Here is a 19,872-nt window from a genome sequence, read left to right on the forward strand (position 1 = left end):
AAGTGATGGTAACTGGGCAAGAAGGAGCTTCTTATGTTGGTGCTGTGACTGTTCAAGGATAAATGGTGTGAAAAGCACCTCACTGTGGAGAAAGAGAAAGACTCTGCAAAGGAAGAGTGCAGTGGGGCTCAAATACAACATGATTCCTATGAAGAACAGACATCCTCACAATCAAAAGTAAATGTAATTATTTATGTTGAGTTCTGCTTTGGCTTGCTTGGTTGAGAACGTGGGTTTCATCATTCTGCACAAGGTGCGGACCTCAGTTTCAATCACAGGAGTTCAGTGCTGCCTTGCTGAAGAAGATCTGGCTACATATCTATCTGACTCAGTTTCTTTCTCCTAATTGCATTTTCATTAGTTATGCCTTGATTTCACAAACAATACAACTCCTCACACATCTTGTATATAGTGGTTTTCTCCCATGCCAAAGAAACTAATTAAAGTTTTAGAATTAGATAGTGTGGGTGGTGTCTGAAATTATTGTAAGGTAAGTAACGAGAAGATAAACCAAAAGACTCAAAACATGGTAGGGGAAGTGCCAAGGTCAAACTCTGAAAAGCAGAACGATTGAAATGACAAAACCAAATGTCAAGTCAAAGTCAAAAGGTTAAGGTTCTTAAAGCTGGGCCTACTTGAAAAGAAGGCTAATTATCAATAGACAGGCATTACTACAGCAGAGAATATCCACTGAGGGATACTGACCATTGCCATGCCTCTGTCATATTTAGATGATGTGATAGGAAGCAGTGAACAAGATGGTGTCCCTTCAGAAAATAAGCAAGACATTAAAGAAATTTATGGCACAAAAAAATCTACACATACATAAACTTCAGACTATAACAGGAAGTTACTAAAATGACCTTACTAAGTAGCAAATACATAGACAAAGCTATACAATTAGGGGGCTGTAACCAGATCTTTTTTCACAATCATCTACGTTTTTCCCATATCACCAAATCTTGTTTCACTTTTCACATTTTCATCTAATCTTGAGGCAAGGGCTTCTTTACTGTCAGCATAAAGCATAGATACTAGGACAACTTCACTTTGAGCTAACCAAACAAGCTATAGGAACTAAATGGTCTCCTCACATTTGTAAAGTATTTTATTATCTGACATATCTTTCATACTACTGTGCTTGTTGTCTGAAGACTGTTCCTCACTCCAATTCCATCACTATCATGAATAGCAATGGATGCAGAAGAAACATGTCTGCAATATTTATAGACCCATCTCTGCCTCAAAATGTCCTAATCCTGGCTACCATTCTGCTTCCTTGTATGGGAGATACTGTAGACAATCTTTATTAATGCATAAGACTCCTTTAACACACAGACCAATTCATTATTTAAGCAATCATTGCAACAGTTATTCAAGGAAAAATGAAACATATAAAGTAGGAGGCAGACAAATGTGATAAAATGTTTAACATATACGAGTACATGCTGTAATAGACATAGTGAATAGACTGGCATTCCGAATGGTCCCTTATCCTGCCTAGAGGGCATTATTGAAAGATGGTGTAGATAAATGTGTATACCAGCTGGGATGGTTCTTCTTTCCTTTCCCATTTGGGGAGAAGATATAATAGATGGACTGTGGGAGGCTGTCTGCCAAGAAACGTAGTGCCACTGGAAGTGTAGTACTGAAGCACAGCTATGTTGGGCTACCCAGGTTCTGCTGGGGGTGCTGCCAGGAGAAGACTCCCTTGTTTTGTGATGGTTGTCCCAAAAATCGAATTGCTTCTTGGGTACAATGAACTGCCACCGTAGATGGTGGACAAAGTTTTCCTGAATAAAATGGAGGAAAAAGAAAGGATTTTTTTTTGAAGAAAATCTGTTAAGATGTTGTCAATAAAAGATCTTTTGAACCCAGGATTATCGTGTGTGCAATTGTGGGGCTTTAAGATGCTCCCTACATGTCACAATACCTAAATATCTACTTATAATGTTACAGGAGAGCAGAAATTGCTAAATATCTGGAAAATAAAAGTTAAATAAAATTAATATAGTATGGACACTTAAATACACTGATTCTGTCTCCATTGTGATGGAAACAAAAAATATTCTTAAGTGAAGAATGAAGGAAGCAACTGAATAGCTGAGTAACTGACGAGGAAAAAACTGCTTGAAACTCAAGGAGCAAAGGTGTGTCTTCACTTTATCTTTGAAGTCTGAGACTGACAGAGTGCCACATAAAATTATGAGGAGCTGTGTTCAGACAGTCTGTGCCACATAGCTCAATTAGTCTTGCCAAGAGCAGCATACTGAGGCTTCTGAAGAGCTGAAATTCTACCTCTTTCAGAGCATCTTAATTTTCTTCATAAAGTGTATTGTCTGATTTATACTCCCTTTGCACATCAAAACGCTGAAGCTCCAATGTATAGTGAATGCAGCATTATTGCGCTTCTGAAAATTTATACTCAAAGTTCTGACAAGGTAATGGTACTTTTTCCCCAGCTTTATTTATAATTAAGAATCTGACAAGCATTACTATAAGATGTAATAAACATTACAGCTTAGAATATTTTTTTCATCCATCCATCAGTTCAAATTAATTTATTCTTTTTTTACCGCAATTCCATTAACAATCCCACACATTTACTATTCTGGTAAAGTTTAACCACAATAATAGACATACGTCTATCAAAATATGGGAATAACTATATATTGTATTAATACAGTTGTGGATGTATTAACATATAAAAAATTAATTGTACAAGCACGGATAGGGGGCACAGCGTGCTCCTCATTCTTGTGACAACAAGCTGGTAGCACAGGGAAAACCCTGAGGAACTCCAGATAGCTTCTTTTTATCTCTGGAAGGGCTCAAAGGATAGCTGGTGAGGGAATTGCCCCTTCAGGACAGTCAGTTCCATAAATAAGGACAGCTAGCTAGTTTAAGAGAACACAAGAACAAAATAAAAGAAGAATCTAGAAGTCAAAAAGATTGTTCACTTCCAGACATGCCATAAAGAGAAGTTCCACATTCCGGAAAGGTATAAATTGGCAATAAAGAGGACACAATCTCTAAAGTTTAGGGATACTATGAGAAGACAGTTATCAGCAAGAACTTAAGGATACCATGGCAGGACAGTTGGGGGGAAAACTGAGAAAGCAGAAAACCTCTCAAGACTTTGGAATGGCCCTATAGAACATATTCATCTGCCTGAAATCTAATGAGGGCATTTACAGTATAGTATTGATGTTTGTTATTAAGACTGGCTCCAGTTTTTTTTTTTCCTAGAAATGAAAACACTGGTCCACAGGTTTATGTGCTGATTGACAGAGTGCTTCACCATGATCACAACATATTAGCTAAGGACAACCGTTCATGGAAAATAAAAAAACCAACAAAATCATGATGTCCATCTGCCCTTAGCCAACTGTTTGCCCAGCATCTCCCCAGGCATCCAATAACACACTACCGTACTGACAAATGTCACTGATTCATACATTAACCAATAAAGCAATTATTTCAACATTACAGAAATACCATATACATCAATTATTCAGAAGGGTTATTTCATACAACACATTAAATATACAACTATTAGATTATTTTTTTTTTCTGAATAATTTAAGATTGCAAAAATTTTCTTAAGAAAGTCAGATGGAGTTAAAAGGCCCCTGTTTAGGAAAAAAATGATCAGATTGGACAGCAAGAGAGGATCTAGGCAGAAGTCCAGTCTATGCAGATGACCACAATGATTTCTCAATGATGGACATTTCAAGCTATGATAAACCTTTTCTTGACAAGATGTCTTTAGAAATGTCTGTTATCAAGGTAGGGATACACTCAACCATTTTATGCAAATCAATGATGATACAACTACAATGACTTTTTAAAATTTGGAACTTACATGATACTGTTGTCCCACACTCATGCTAGGGGGGTCCTTTCAGATCTAAGCAGAGGTAAGAAGCCCAGCTGAAGAGCACAGTGTTGTTCGGTTGTTCACATGTTCTACTCTTCCCTCTGTAGAGTGTAAAAGGCACTATATAGGCGCCTGGCCCGGCACAGAAAACACTGAGGCACGTATAAAAGTAAAATTACTTTTATTTTTTCTTCAGCTGTGTGACACATCTTCCCCATGTCACACAGCCCAAACACAGTCCCAAACACAAACTCACAACTCTCCACCTTGCTCCACCACTCCTCCCAGACAAGCTTCGTCTTCTTCCTCCCAACTCTGGCTCTCCGAGTGGTGGTGGCTGGACCCTTTTGTAGCCCACCCGGAAGCGTTCCAGGTAATTAACCACCTGGTCCTAACTGCACTTCCGGGTGGGGCTGAAAGCTCGTCCAGCCGGGCTGTGGGAAGCAGGCAGCTCCCCCTAGTGGCCACGCCAGGCCCCAACCAAGCTGTGGAGGACTCCACCTCCCATGGAGCCCTGCGGGCGGTTGGGGAATCACCGTCGGCCAGGGAGGCTGCCACCAAGCGTCCCGGGGGAGGTATTGGACTGCCCATGGCGGCTCCCCCGGAACATACTGTAAGCAGCAGGGGCGTCCCTGCCGAGGATGGGACCCGGCTGTCCTTCACAAGAGTAAAAGACCAGGTATGAGAGGAGCAGTGGCATTACTTCCAGGACAAACCCAAAAATCCTGTTCTTTCTACATCACCAGCTTAATCAATGGAGCTGAATCCTGAAGTTGGCACTCATTCAGGGGACAATCCTCTGGAAGTGATTGACTTTGCCTCAAAATCACACCTTATAAAGCCTAGTCAGCAATATACTAGATGGTAGAGGCATCCCCTCTGTTTTCTCTTTCATTTATTACCCACAACCTAGTTTTGTCTAAGTAATTAAACAGGGTTCCTGGAGGTCAACCCTTATTCTGTTCTTCCTTTCTCCTTTCACACTGTATATACCCATCATTTGTAGCTAATTTATTTTGCACTCATTTACGTCAATTTTGTTTCACACTATCTAATAATCTGTCACCACTGCAACAATTAAAACATACAAACAAAAATATAATTAGGAATATTCATAAAGCCACCCATTTTCTAAACCATTTATCCATTTTAGCATTATACAGAGCTGACCCCATTCCCGGCAGCAATAGGTTGAGGCTAGGAAGCAGCCATGAACGGTGCACCCCTCCATCACAGGGCACACTCATTGACTCATTCACACTCGGCCCTATAGGCCTAACAAGTTGACCTGCATGTCTTTGGGAGACTCAGAGTACGTGGGTCGACATGGATACATTTATAGCACAGAAGCTCCATACATACAGAACCCAGGCTGGGATTTCAATCAAGTGCTTTGCAGGTTTGAGGCAACAGTGATAACCACACAAAAACAAAGGATTACAGCAAAGTGCAAGACATAAGAAAAATGTAAATCAGGATGTATATTACAATCTCTAAGAGCAAAACTATCTCTGTTAATTGTTGGGGTGCTAAAATCAACAACAAAACATTTCTAAATGACATATATTATTTTTGTGCCATATATTAATTTACTAAGTAAATTAAATGTATTATTAATATTTTGAAATTATTAAATAGCTGAGTTATGACACCACCCATATAATTTTTAAACATACTGGCAAACATTATCAATAGTACATAAACATGGGCATGACTGTGACATGCTGGCATTGTGCCTCTGTGTGAAAGAAGTCTCCTTTTATAGTGAAGTAGGAGACAAAAAAGTCAAGCAGTGTTCACAGACCAGTTGTCACACATGATTTGCACACTCTTATGCCCTTGATGGAAGTAAGCTGAGCTTCAAAACAAGTTGGAAGAGTAACGTCAGGAAAAAGGAAATGGAATCAATGAGCTGAGAGCTTCACACAACAAAGGTGTAAACTTAGATGGGGTATACAAATGTAGAAATGCAACTTTAATAATGGTGAATGAAGTCCTTTAAATGTCCTAAGAAAGGAGGAAGTCAACATGACAACAAAAAAATGTTATTTATTATCAAAATATACAGTGGCATGTGCCCAAAACAGTAGAATACCTAATGAGAAATTATGGGAAGCCTCTAAATATAACAAAGTAACAAATGGTATAAAATATAAACAATTGGGAGTACAGCAACAGCCTAAAATGACTTTGAAACTCCAACACTGACAACATTTAGTTCTACGTGAAAGCCACTCGCTAATGAACATTTGCCATGGGAAAATGACTGCTTCCTGCAATGACCTCAGTGCCTCCATCTTAACATAAAAGCCAAACTACTGCTTATGGGATTACTTACTCAAGAAGCCTGACTCCTCAGTAAACCTCAGTTTTTTGCAAAATGATCCCATTATCCACTGAGACCAGCCTTTGATGGTACTTGACAGTATACTTTATTTCTACTATAATCAAACTTCTCAGGTGCCACATTGCAGGAGTCTAACCTTACCTCTCTGGATCAATGCTTGGCATTATTTTGTCTCCATTCTTGGTTGAACTACGTTAATTCTCTTTTTAATAATCTGCCTTGTACTAGTATTAATGGATGAAAAAAGGTTCATAATGTTGCTGTCGGTGTCTTGACCTAAACAAGCTGCTGTGGCGCATTACCCTTGTGGGGGACTTTTTTTAGTTTCAGATGCATAATGATTTTGAAAACTCTGCTATTTACTTATGAGGCTGTTTTCTTCAGTATTCCACAATAACTTTCTAAACTGATGCCATCACAGTAGCTATAAGCTATTGAAATCTTCAGATGCTGGCCTTTTTCTATAATAGAATCCTCGCAAAATAACTGACAGCTTTACTAAAATGAAGGCGCCCCTCTGCGTACACACTTAACATTAAGGGGTCGATCAGTTACCCAGAGCAGCCATTTTGTGGCTGAAACCACTCTTTCTTTCTGTGAGGTCCACTGTGCCTACTACGGCTTCAATTCCCTTCTAAGCAAAGCACCCTGTGCCAGTAACCTTCATCATTTTCAATTACACAGGGATTAAGTTTGAATAATATTCTACTCAGTTTCAAAGTAAAAATGAGCTGCAGCAATTTTAACAGGTGAGTCAGCATTTTTTATTGCCACTTTGGTAAACTCTGCCTGGTTTTGTCATTTTATTATTATTTCTAGTCTACTGCACTTCTCTATATTGTAAATACAGCCTTAGAACTACATTATAATAATCTTGCTGTTGTAGTAAGTATTGGTAATTTGTTGATCTGGTAGATGCATATCTGGAGATTCATAGGTGAGATGTGAATCCTGTGCCCTTGGGATATTAAATTTACCATGTCTCATTATATTAATATATATCTGTCCACCTTTTTTGTGTATATGCTTTATATCCAGGTTAATCTAAGTTCCAGGTAGACAATCAATAATTTCCTATATGTGATGCTCATTATTCTGATAACAAACACCTTTTTTCCTTTTGTCTTTTCTTTTACTTCAGTTTTCTTTTGTTTTCCTTTCTGCACAATTAATATTCTGTGTTTATATATAATACATATGACCCTAGATAATAAAACCTACCAAACTGTATTGTACAATGGAAGGTTTACATTAATAATTATTATTTAATCAACAAAGTAAACTGTTTCCGCATCTGTACATATTGTGAGGCTTCCATAATAGCATGGGAGGATATGAGCAGTGTCATTTATTGCAAGCTGCATGCCACAGTTCTGCCATCATATCATTACAAAAACATAGAGATGGATAACAACGCATCCTTGGGTATGAATCCCATTTAACACACTGGAAGCTTTGAGAGTGCTCAATTAGCTGAAAAAGTAATTAGGTTTAATCGAAAAAGTCACATTTACTTAGCGAGCTTACAAAAGTGTAATCTACAGTATTTTGCTGTACTGCTGTAAGATGAAAATTTGTAGGCAACAGAATAGGACCAGAAGATGAAAACAAAAGATAAGGAACAACAGGAGGCTTAACCAGAAATTCAGACTAATTGTTTGTCAGAACTAGTGTTGATTGGTGAAATTTGACAAAGTATTTTTTTGCAGTGAGTATGCTGTATTCACCAGTGACCTTGTTGACTGAACATTTTCCTGGAAATTTGCCTTGCAGCTGGCTTAGAGAAACATTTTTTTCACAGATCCCCATGACGCTTTGGGAGGCCAGCGTGACATCACAGAAGTTAAGCAACCATGTGCAAAACTTTCATGCATGTGTTTTGTAAGGCCATTTTGGAGCAGCTCTGGGCATGCGTGATGTCGCTACCTGATCAGTACTCCAGACTTCCTTCCTTCATGCATTGAAAAAAAAAACTTGCAGGGGAAGGGAGGGGAGGGGTATTTTAGCTGACCATAATGAGAATCTTATAAGTGCTACTACTGAACATATAACACTGATCCCTATGCACTGGCCACACAGCACCACATGGCTAATTTGAACACATTCAGTAATTAGCCATGTGTCCAGCTACAATCTCAAAACAAGTCTTAAAGGAGCACTACCCTTCCCCTTTTCTGAGAAAGAAAGCACATTTGTCCCTGTGAAATAATAATAATAATAATGAGAGATTAATGCAGTTTACAAGGCATTTATGTCTTCTTCATGGAAAAAAACTGGAAAGCATCTGCACATAGTTTGGCAACAAATATAGATATTTGAGCGACACTCAGTACTGAGACTTCAAACAATGGAACTGACCTCTGGTTTATTGCATGGTTAATATGTTCCCCAAAATGTATATATACTGTATATATATCAATCTATATACAAATATAGTACATACTGTGTCTGTGTGTGTGTATTGTCACACACGTGCGCTTGGTAGGCAGCTAGAGGGCTCGAAAGAAGGTAATTCCTGGTTGGACCAGAGGGTGGCAGGGTGCACTGATCCTTTCACTTTCTTTCCAGCAGACCAAATGCAGGAAATTCAACCTGGGCCCTTGAATGGTCCAGTTCCATCCCTGAAGACATCACTTCCTCCCTCCATCTATAAAACCCACCATGTCTGTACTAATCCTCAGTTCCATTTTGGCCTCTTGTCTGTAAAGACCATTTTTTCTTGTAACCTTTTCAATATTAGCAGCAATTTTTCAAGTATACCGGAGGCTGCCCCAAACCTCTTTGGTATCAAGACTCAATTATTGTCACTATATACTGTACAGTACTAGCAAAATACCCGCGCTTTGCAGTAGAGAAGTAGTGTGTTAAAGAAGTTATGAAAAAGAAAAGGAAACATTTTAAAAATAACGTAACATGATTGACATTGTCATTGTCATGAGTGTTGTTGTCATATATATATATATATATATATACATATATATATATACACACACACACACACACATATATATATATATATATGCATATACATATGTACATATATACACATATATATACATATCCACATATATATATTAGGGGTGGGACTCGATTAAAAAAATTTATCTAATTAATTAGATGCTTTGTAATTAATTAATCTTAATTCATTGCAAGTAATCGCACACATAAATTTGCCCCAAAGCGCAAATTTTTTTTTAATTTAAAAGGGTTTTAGTGGGCGACAGAATCAAGTAATAGACATGGACATGAATATTGTAAACTCAAGCTCTTTTAATTTCTGAAAAAAAAAATGCATTTAAACTGCATTTCAATTCAAATAAGAATCATCATTCCGTGGCTAAAATTGGGCAGACTTAAAAATAAAGTGGTATTTTAAGCACTTTAAGTACATGTTCAGAATGGTATTGTCTTTAAATAATACGAAAAATTTTAACATAAAGTGCAGTTTTTCATCTTAAAAAAATAAGGCAGAAACATAAAAGTTAATTTGACCAGCTTCAACTTTAAACTCTGAGTAACCTTAGCCAAAATTATTTTGTACATTAGGCTAAAACAGTGTGATCATTAAACATTTTGTAATTAGATGTAATTAAAATTACTAACGGTCACGGAAGTCCAATGATCCCCAATAAGAGCCACAAAGTAATGCATCTAATTTTGCTTGCTTTTCAGTGTCATAAAGCTGTTGAATTTTACTTGAAATAGTCTCTCGGCACGGCAGTTGAAAAGTTGAATCACCTGACGGTAACTGTAGCACATTTTCTAACCCCCTATCTTCCACCACTGTTAGTGGTCTACAGTCCAAAGCAATCCATTTTGTGAAAGAATCTGTGAGTTTGACCGATGTTGATTTACTAATTTTGGTCCTGAAGCCAGTCGTTTCATCAGTTTTGGGCTGCCGACACCTTTTGTTGGTACTCAAACTCGTACTGCTAGTGCTAACAGCATGCACAGTTTCTGTGCTCGCTGTAACATGTTTTGCATTTAGATGGTACCGTAAGGTTGAAGTGCCTCGGTGTTATGCAAACTCCTTTTTCCACAGTTTGTACAAAACCACGCATTTATCAAGGCTTCCGTCGGGTAGTCTTTTGAAAGGAAATTTTCCTCCAATCAGTTGTAGCAACGCGCTTTCTTCCGACTGTTACATTTTTGTAGCTCTGATGTGTGCATCAATGTAATCGGAGTACCAGGAAATCATGCATTGACAGAAGTTCCCCTTTGCTTGGAATGCAAAGTGTGATTAAATGCGTTATTTTTTAACGCGTTATGGAGCACATGCATCAAGGCTTCTCAGCTGTGCTTGTGCTAAGAAAAGGAAACATTTTAAAAATAATGTAACACGATTGTCAATGTAACCTTTTGTAAGTAGTGCCTGGAGGATTCAGAGTGTGGAGAAATGAGTGGATTTTTCTGTGAGTATTTGGTGGCAGCGTCACAAAGTTGGTTCCGCAAGACTGTGTTAGTTGCGGAGCTCAGCTCAGAGAAAAATTAGGTGAATGGGATGGGAGATGATGACGTGACTCCCCCACCCGCCTTAACTGTCCATCCCCCAACAAACATAGTCTCTCGGAATTTGCATAAGCACAGCCCTTAGTTACAAAATGATCAAAACTCTTGTTTATATCCTGCGTCCTCTCATTAAACTTGTATCCCGCATTAGCCATGGGCATGACAAACGCCAGTGGCAGCCTGTCTATGAACTTAATTTAAACTTTAGGTTTACAACGTGCTTTGTTTTCGAAGTAGCAGCACTCATGAATATGGTTGTATATGTCACTCGCTCACTTCTTATTGTTTCGCTGCCTTCTCAATTATATAATGCATGTTTTCTTCCGCGCTTTTTGGAGCTCTTACTTGTTTTCTAAGTACTGCGTTGACAGTCAGTTCACGTGATTACGTGGGAGATGTGATGATGTCACACGAAACTCCGCCCCCATGGCCATCAAGCTCAACTCCATTACAGTATATGGAGAAAAATAGCTTCCAGTTATGACCATTACGCGTAGAATTTCAAAATGAAACCTGCCCAACTTTTGTAAGGAATCAGCCTGCCAAATTTCAGCCTTCCACCCACACGGGAAGTTGGAAAATTAGTGATGAGTCAGTGAGTCAGTCAGTGAGTGAGTCAGTGAGGCCTTTGCCTTTTATTAGTATAGATATACACACACACATATAAACATATATACATATACAGTAATCCCTCGCTATATCGCGCTTTGACTTTCGCGGTTTCACTCTATCGCAGATTTTAAATGTAAGCACATCTAAATATATATCACAGATTTTTCGCTGGTTCGCGGATTTCTGCAGACAGTGGGTCTTTTAATTTATGCTACACGCTTCCTCAGTTTGTTTGCCCTGTTGATTTCATACAAGGGACGCTATTGCCGGATGGCTTAGAAGCTACCCAATCAGAGCATGTATTACATATTAACTAAAACTCCTCAATGCTATAAGATATGCATCCCGCGCGGAGCTTGATTGTTTGCTTGTCTCTGCCTCTCTCTCACCCTCTCTGACATTCTCTGCGCCTGACGGAGGGGCTGTTTGCACAGAGGCTGTTTGCTTAGAAGATACTAACGCTCCTCTAAAAATGCGCGCAAACTTAAAAGCACAAGTATTGATTTTTTGATTGTTTGCTTTTCTTTGCGAGCGATCTCTCTCTCTCTCTGAAATTCTCTACTCCTGAAGAGAAGAAGATCTATTTGCATTCTTTTAATTGTGAGAAAGAACTGTCATCTCTGTCTTGTCATGGAGGACAGTTTAAACTTTTGACTAAAGGGTGTTATTTCATGTCTAGAGGGCTCTAATAATGTTAACAGTGTGGGAGAGTTTATAAGGGCTTAAAATATATAAAAATAACTGCACAAACATATGGTTTCTACTTCGCGGATTTTCGTCTATCGCGGGAGGTTCTGGAACGCAACCCCCGCGATCGAGGAGGGATTACTGTACATATATACATATCTACATATACACATATCTATATATATATATATACATATACATATCTACATATATATACATATATCAACATATATACACATACATATACACACATACATACACACATACATACATACAGATAAATACACATACAGTATATATACACACATAAACATATATACATACACACACAAACATATAGATATATACACACAGACACATATATATACATATATATACAGATCTACATATATATACATATCTACATATATACACACATATATATATACATATCCACATATATATATACACATATACTGTATATTCATATCTACATATATATACATACACATACATACATACATACATACATGTCGCTGCTTTTAAATTTTTAATAAGAAGAAAAGAAAACCTTTTTAAACGGAGGGAAAATATACCAATAACTATCTGTTAAGGATCTCTTTGTATACCACGTTGTCAGTTCAGCATCCATCCATCCATCCATCCTCTTCCGCTTATCCGAGATTGGGTCGTGGGGGCAGCAGCTTAAGCAGAGAGGCCCAGACTTCCCTCTCCCCGGCCACTTCTTCCAGCTCTTCCGGGAGAATCCCAAGCGTTCCCAGGCCAGCCGGAGACATAGTCCCTGCAGCGTGTCCTGGGTCTTCCCCGGGGCCTCCTCCCGGTTGGACGTGCCCGGAACACCTCACCAGGGAGGCGTCCAGGAGGCATCCTGGTCAGATGCCCGAGCCACCTCATCTGACTCCTCTCGATGCGGAGGAGCAGCGGCTCTACTCTGAGCCCCTCCCGGATGACTGAGCTTCTCACCCTATTTTTAAGGGAAAGCCCAGACACCCTGTGGAGGAAACTCATTTCAGCCGCTTGTATTCGCGATCTTGTTCTTTCGGTCACTACCCATAGCTCATGACCATAGGTGAGGGTAGGAGCGTAGATCGACTGGTAAATTGAGAGCTTTGCCTTATGGCTCAGCTCCTTTTTCACCACGACAGACCGATGCAGAGCCCGCATCACTGCGGATGCCGCACCGATCCGCCTGTCGATCTCACACTCCATTCTTCCCTCACTCGTGAACAAGACCCCAAGATACTTGAACTCCTCCACTTGGGGCAGGATCTCTCCCCCAACCCTGAGAGGGCACTCCACCCTTTTCCGGCTGAGGGTCATGCTCTCGGATTTGGAGGTGCTGATTCTCATCTCAGCCGCTTCACACTCAGCTGCGAACCGATCCAGAGAGAGCTGAAGATCACGGCCTGATGAAGCAAACAGGACAACATCATCTGCAAAAAGCAGTGACCCAATCCTGAGTCCACCAAACCGGACCCCTTCAACACCCTGGCTGCGCCTAGAAATTCTATCCATAAAAGTTATGAACAGAATCGGTGACAAAGGGCAGCCCTGGCGGAGTCCAACTCCCACTGGAAACGGGCTCGACTTACTGCCGGCAATGCAGACCAGGCTCTGACACCGGTTGTACAGAGACCGAACAGCTCTTATCAGGGGGTCTGGTACCCCATACTCCCGGAACACCCCCCACAGGATTCCCCAAGGGACACGGTCGAACGCCTTTTCCAAGTTCACAAAACACATGTAGACTGGTTGGGCAAACTCCCATGCACCCTCCAGGACTCTGCTAAGGGTGAAGAGCTGGTCCACTGTTCGCGACCAGGACGAAAACCACACTGTTCCTCCTGAATCCGAGGTTCGACTATCCGATGGACCCTCCTCTCCAGAACCCCCGAATAGACTTTTCCAAGGAGGCTGAGGAGTGTGATCCCTCTATAGTTGGAACACACCCTCAGTTCAGCACTCCGGTTGTAATATGACCAAGCTGTGCACTGAGCTTACTCTTGAGAATGCAACGTATAGTTGTCCAGGAGAAAAGCAATGTTGGTTCAAATCAATGGCAAACTTTTGTAGGGTCTGTCCCTGAGACTTATTAATTGTCATCGTGAAGCAGAGCCTTACTGGAAATTTGAGGCATTTGAACTGAAATGGGAGATCTGCTGTTTTTTGTGTAGCTGCCTTCACACAGCTTCTCCGCTGCTTTATAAACGAATGCCATATAAGGCCGTCGTTTCTCCTTGCTTCACGGTTCTGTACTGTTTTATTGTTCATTTATTACAATTATTATAGTTATTGTGTAGCTATTTGAGACTTACTTTACTGTTCAGGTACCCATTTCCTTTATGTAATCCGCGGCTTGTACGCTATTTTTTGTTCTTTTATTACGATTATAGATATTTATTGATTCCCTTCTTTAGCTGACTGCCTGCTCATATAAGGCGCTCCGCTGGTTTTTTGTGAAGCAGCCTTTACACAGCTTCTCCGCTGTTTTATAAACGAACGACATATAAGGCCATCCTTTTTATTTGATCCACAGGTTCTCCGCTGTTTTATTGTTTGTTTATTACGATTGTTATAGTTCTCTTTATATAGCACGTTGTCAGTTCAGCACTCCGGTTGTAATATGACAAAGCTGCACGAGCTCACTCTTGAGAATGCAACGTATAGTTGTCCAGGAGAAAAGCAATCTTGCCTGAAATCAATGGCAACCTTTTGTAGGGTCTGTCCCTGAGACTTATTACTTGTCATCGCGAAGCAGAGCCTTACTGGAAATTGGAGGCATTTGAATTGAAATGGGAGATCAGAGGGTATAACAGGGATGCGAGGAATACATTGAGTGTGGAGAAACTCTAGAGACAGTGTGTGTATTAATTTGTGGATTTTTCTGTGAGTATTTGGTGGCAGCGTGATGAAGTTGCTTCCGCAAGACTGCGTTAGCTGTGGAGCTCAGCTCGGAGCATATTCTTTTCCTACCTTGTCAATTGTGTAATGCGTTTTGTTGAACAGGTTTGATGCATGGAAGTGATTATTCGTACTGCGTTCAGTTAGTTCACGTGAGCTGCTCTCTTGTGTGATGTTGCGATGCCCACTGCTTTATTTAATGTTAGCTAAGACCTGGCACTTAAAAGTTTCTCGCTACAGCAATTTTAACTCCATTACAAAGTGATCCAAAGTCTCGTTTATACCTCGTGTTTCTCATTAAACTTGTACCTCGCAAATAAAGTATTCGACGAAGACATGACAAACGGCAGCGGGAGAGTGTCCATAAACTTAATTTAAACTTACGGTTTACACCATGCTTTGTTTCCGCAGTAGGTGCACTTATGAATAAGCTTGTATGCGTTTTTTGGAACTCTTCCTTGTTTTCTACGTGCTGCGTTCACAGTCAGTTCACGTGATTACGTGGGAGGCGTCATGATGTGACACGCAACTCCGCCCCCCACGGCCACCGAGCTAAAATCCATTACAGTATATGGAGAAAAATAGGTTCCAGTTATGACCATTACACGTAGAATTTCGAAATGAAACCTGCCCAACTTTTGTAAGTAAGCTGTAAGGAATTAGCCTGCCAAATTTCAGCCTTCTACCTACACGGGAAGTTGGAGAATTAGTAATGAGTGAGTGAGTGAGTGAGTGAGTCAGTCAGTCAGTGAGGGCTTTTATTAGTATAGATATATATACAGTATATATATATATATATATATATATATATATACAGTATATATATTGTCAAGGATGCTAGGGGCGGCAACCCGACCGGGATGCCTTCAGGGACCGGAAGTAGGCGTGCGCCCATCTGGGTTCACGTGGGGGCCACCACCCTGGTTGCTTTGGGAGCCACGGGTTAAGGGCATGGAAGCCCAACCCTGTAGGGGCCCATGGTCCCGCCAGGGGGTGCCCCAGTGCCTTGGGAAACCTGGACCCCAGTACTTCCGCCACACCAGGAAGTGCTGGGGGAAAGAGAAGCAGGGACACCCGGAGAGCTTCCGGGAGAACAGCGGGCACTTCTGCCACACTGGGGAGCACCTGGAGCTCATCCAGGTGCAGATAAAAGGGGCCGCCTCCCTTCATTCAGGGCGAGAGTCGGGATTGAGCCTACTGGAGGAGGCAAGGAGGCGGCCTGAAGAAGGAAGTAAGGCATTGTGGCCAGGACTTTGGGGGTTTGTGGTGCACTTTTGTATATATGTGATTGTAAATAAACGTGTTGTGGGTGACATGAACATGTCTGCCTGTCTGTGTCTGGGCCAGTCTCCACAATATATATATATATATATATATATATATATATATATAAAATTTTGAGTCTTTTTGTTGTATTTTGTTTATGATTATTGTTTCATTTGTGTCTTTTGTTGTTTGAGGCACAGCAGTGTAGTTATTAGCAGTGCTGCCTCACAGCTCACATCACATTTGAGGCCACAATAATCTATCCAACACAAATAGCAGACATTTCCCTACCCCTCAGGGACAATTAAAACACCATTGCACCATTATAAGCCACCGACAAGTAGTTCAGTTCCTCCTTTCCCACTGGCTTCAATGCATTTTGAAACCAATATGTAAACCAAAAATCAACGTCTTACTCCACTCAGTGGTACCACTGCTGCTTTGTAGTAAGGAAGTTGTGGGTTTGCTTCCCAGGTTCTCCCTGCATGGAAAGTGCTTTGAGCAGTAAAAAAGTGCTATATAAATGTAAATAATTATTAAAAGAAAATTAGGAAGATTGCAAAACCCTTGGAATTTAAGAATTTTTTTAAAAGGCTTTTGAATAAAGAAATTACAAACTTGGAGGATAAACAGGTGGTGCTGGCTTAAATATTATGGGGTCACACAGAAGGACCTTTGGGACAATGATCCATTGGTAAAATGGAGGTACCCACTGTAAAACAAGATGGTGCTCTGTCTTATTATTTGACTTCTTTTTAAAATTTTCCTGACTTCATGATGGATCTTTTATAGATTTTCTTTTTTGTCTAAAAGGTTTTGAAGAATGTTGAATCTGATTTTGCTGGTTAAAATTTTATTTGAAATGTATTTATAAAGGATCTTTTTTGTTTACATGCCATTTTGTGAATTCACGATGGTTACCTACTAGTAGTTATGTGAGACTGGATAAAAAAGTCTTTATGTGTAATGTGTACTTTGTTCAACAAACATTTGATTTTCAGTAAAAGGATATCCTTGCTTTGTTTTAATAATTAAAATAATGCTAAAATAAAATAAGTCCAGAATCAAATGCTGCATACTGTAGTTCAAAACCCAAATAAAAAAATGAAAGGTCTAAAAGAGAAATTAAATAAGATCAGTCAAAAAATCAACTGATGTTCATAACTAGTGGGGCAAAAATTCAGGGATAGGGTAAACAGCCATTTTGCAATCAAATATTGATAAGGGAAACTTTATGGACCCACCATTCACTCCATGCAGTGAACAGATCTATGTGAGTTGGCCACCTACCTTTCCGAAAGATTATGGCAATTTTCACTTTGGTGCTGCTGACTAAAGCATTGTCAATTCTATAACAAAGTTAGAAAAAATATGACTTTTACCCCTTGTTGGACAGAGTAGTGGCTCTGAGGTTAGGGATTTATGCCAGCAATTGGAAGGTCGCTGGTTCAAATCCCATAAATACCAGAAGTGACTCTATTCCATTGGGCCCTTAAGCAGGGCCCTTAACCTGCAATTGCTCTGTCCTGGATATAACATTATTAAAATTAATAGGGAAAACTGGGGGGTTAGTGGCAGGATTGGCACTCCAGCTACCATCAAAAACCTCACACTGTTCCAGTGTCATGCTGTGATGTCACCCACTGCACTCGGGTCCCAATTCAGGTGGTTTGTTGTGTGGTGAGTGCGGCAAAGCGATATCAGCACAAGCTCCCAAAACCCTCTTTCCATTAGGAGAATATACAAACAGGAGGCCAACATTTCACATTAAACTGGGCAGGTAAGAAAAAGATATTTGAGCTTCTCTCTTAATTTATAGTGTACTGTTTTAAGTTGCATAATATACTGAATTCTTGTTTAAAATAAATAGCCTCATCTGCATTTATTTTTTGCATCTTCCACTAATTTGCACTGCATAGCTAACTCTAAAGAGGCAAGCTTTCAACTCTCGCATGCTTCAGTGCATTAAATACACAGTACCATACAAGATGGCATGTCTTTATCTGCACTGGCCAATTTATTTTGACGTGCACCAAGATAATTCACAAGAAGATAAAGTTGTAAAGTGTGAAGAAATTATCTTGGGTTCTTTTTTTTGGTAATAATAAGTGGAAAGATCATTCTAAAGATTTTTAATTATGAAAAGGCAAGATAATTTATATTGGGATGACACTGTGTCATGAGTGGGTGGGGGGAACTAATCCAATTAAGTGTGAGATGTTAGGAGTGTTTTGGAAATACTCAACTGAGTTTTACGTAATAACCATTAAACTGTACCTACTGAAATGACTTGAGGTTTTCATTTGCTTGTTATCTCTCAAACTTTGGTTCTATGCTAGTTTGAATGCTGTGTAGGTCGCAATGGTTTTTGTTTTTGTGTGAGTTTAATACTGTCACTCTGACTTCTTCTTACAAATAGTTCAAGTAATGGTAGCTTGTTCATTTAATATAGACAAATTGGCAAGAAAAAGCAAAAAAGATAAATGAAAATCAATCTTGAATTAGATAAGCCAACATAGGTCAATAAAACGGTGGCTAAACCAACACAAACCAATGAACCAAGTCAATGGCTACAAGTAACCAAAGTCTACCCTGGTAATTTGAAGTGCAAGGAAACAATCCATATTAGATGTGACACCAGTCTCATTCAGTGGACATTGCTGTGTGTCATTTACACAATGTCAGTTTAGAATCACCAGTCAACATAACTTGCATGATTGTGAATGTAAAAGGAAGCTGAACAACCTAAAAAAATCCAGGCAAACCAACAATCTCCAAGCTCCAACAAACCAACAATCTCCAGATCCCAGGCTCTCAGCGCATATAAAGCATATAAGGACAATACGTTATAGATGAAACGTCAACGACTAAGTGAAGAAGAAAGAGGAAAAGAGGCTCAAAAGTGTTGGAGAGAAAAAAATGCAAAAAAGAAAAAGAATAATCTAGGTGCAATGTCAGTTTAGAATCACCAGTCAACATAACTTGCATGATTGTGAATGTAAAAGGAAGCTGAACAACCTAAAAAAATCCAGGCAAACCAACAATCTCCAAGCCAGGCATTATACCCTTATGCTTGGAACTATAAGGCAGCAAATAAATGGCATTTATTTTATATAGTACCTTTTTATATTGAACACCATCCCAAAAAATCTTGTAAGTGCATAGACATGAAATCATTTGTATTTAGTGACACACGTGCAACTTCAGGGCTCATCCAGGTATCATTCCATCCCGTCAAGCTGAGGCAGCACTGTTGCCTAATGAATAACTTTTCCTTCATTCTGAAGATCAGATGACCAGTGAAAGAAGACGAGTAACATCACTTTCATGTTCCAGTCCCTTGAGCCAACCTCTTCCACCTTGCATGCCTCTTTACCGGTTCCACCGTCATCTTGGGTCCAGTCTAGTAATAGTTCACATTTGTCAAGATGTTATTCGGAATACATGTTAAATTGAGTTTTTTTTTTGCTTTGCATTCATGCTGGGTTTGCCCAAGGGTGTCCCCAACCTTTATCATTGTTCTGATCTTCATTTACCTACTATAATAATATTACTATTTATATGCTAAAAAATATATTGCTTAAATACTCTATTGCATAATGGCTTGCTTAGAATCAGATAGTAAGACAGAAGTGGTGCTTAAACTGATTACTTTGCAGTTTAAAGTCTG

The sequence above is a fragment of the Polypterus senegalus genome, chromosome 1, assembly GCF_016835505.1.
Source record: "Polypterus senegalus isolate Bchr_013 chromosome 1, ASM1683550v1, whole genome shotgun sequence".
NCBI classification, from domain to species: domain Eukaryota; kingdom Metazoa; phylum Chordata; class Cladistia; order Polypteriformes; family Polypteridae; genus Polypterus; species Polypterus senegalus.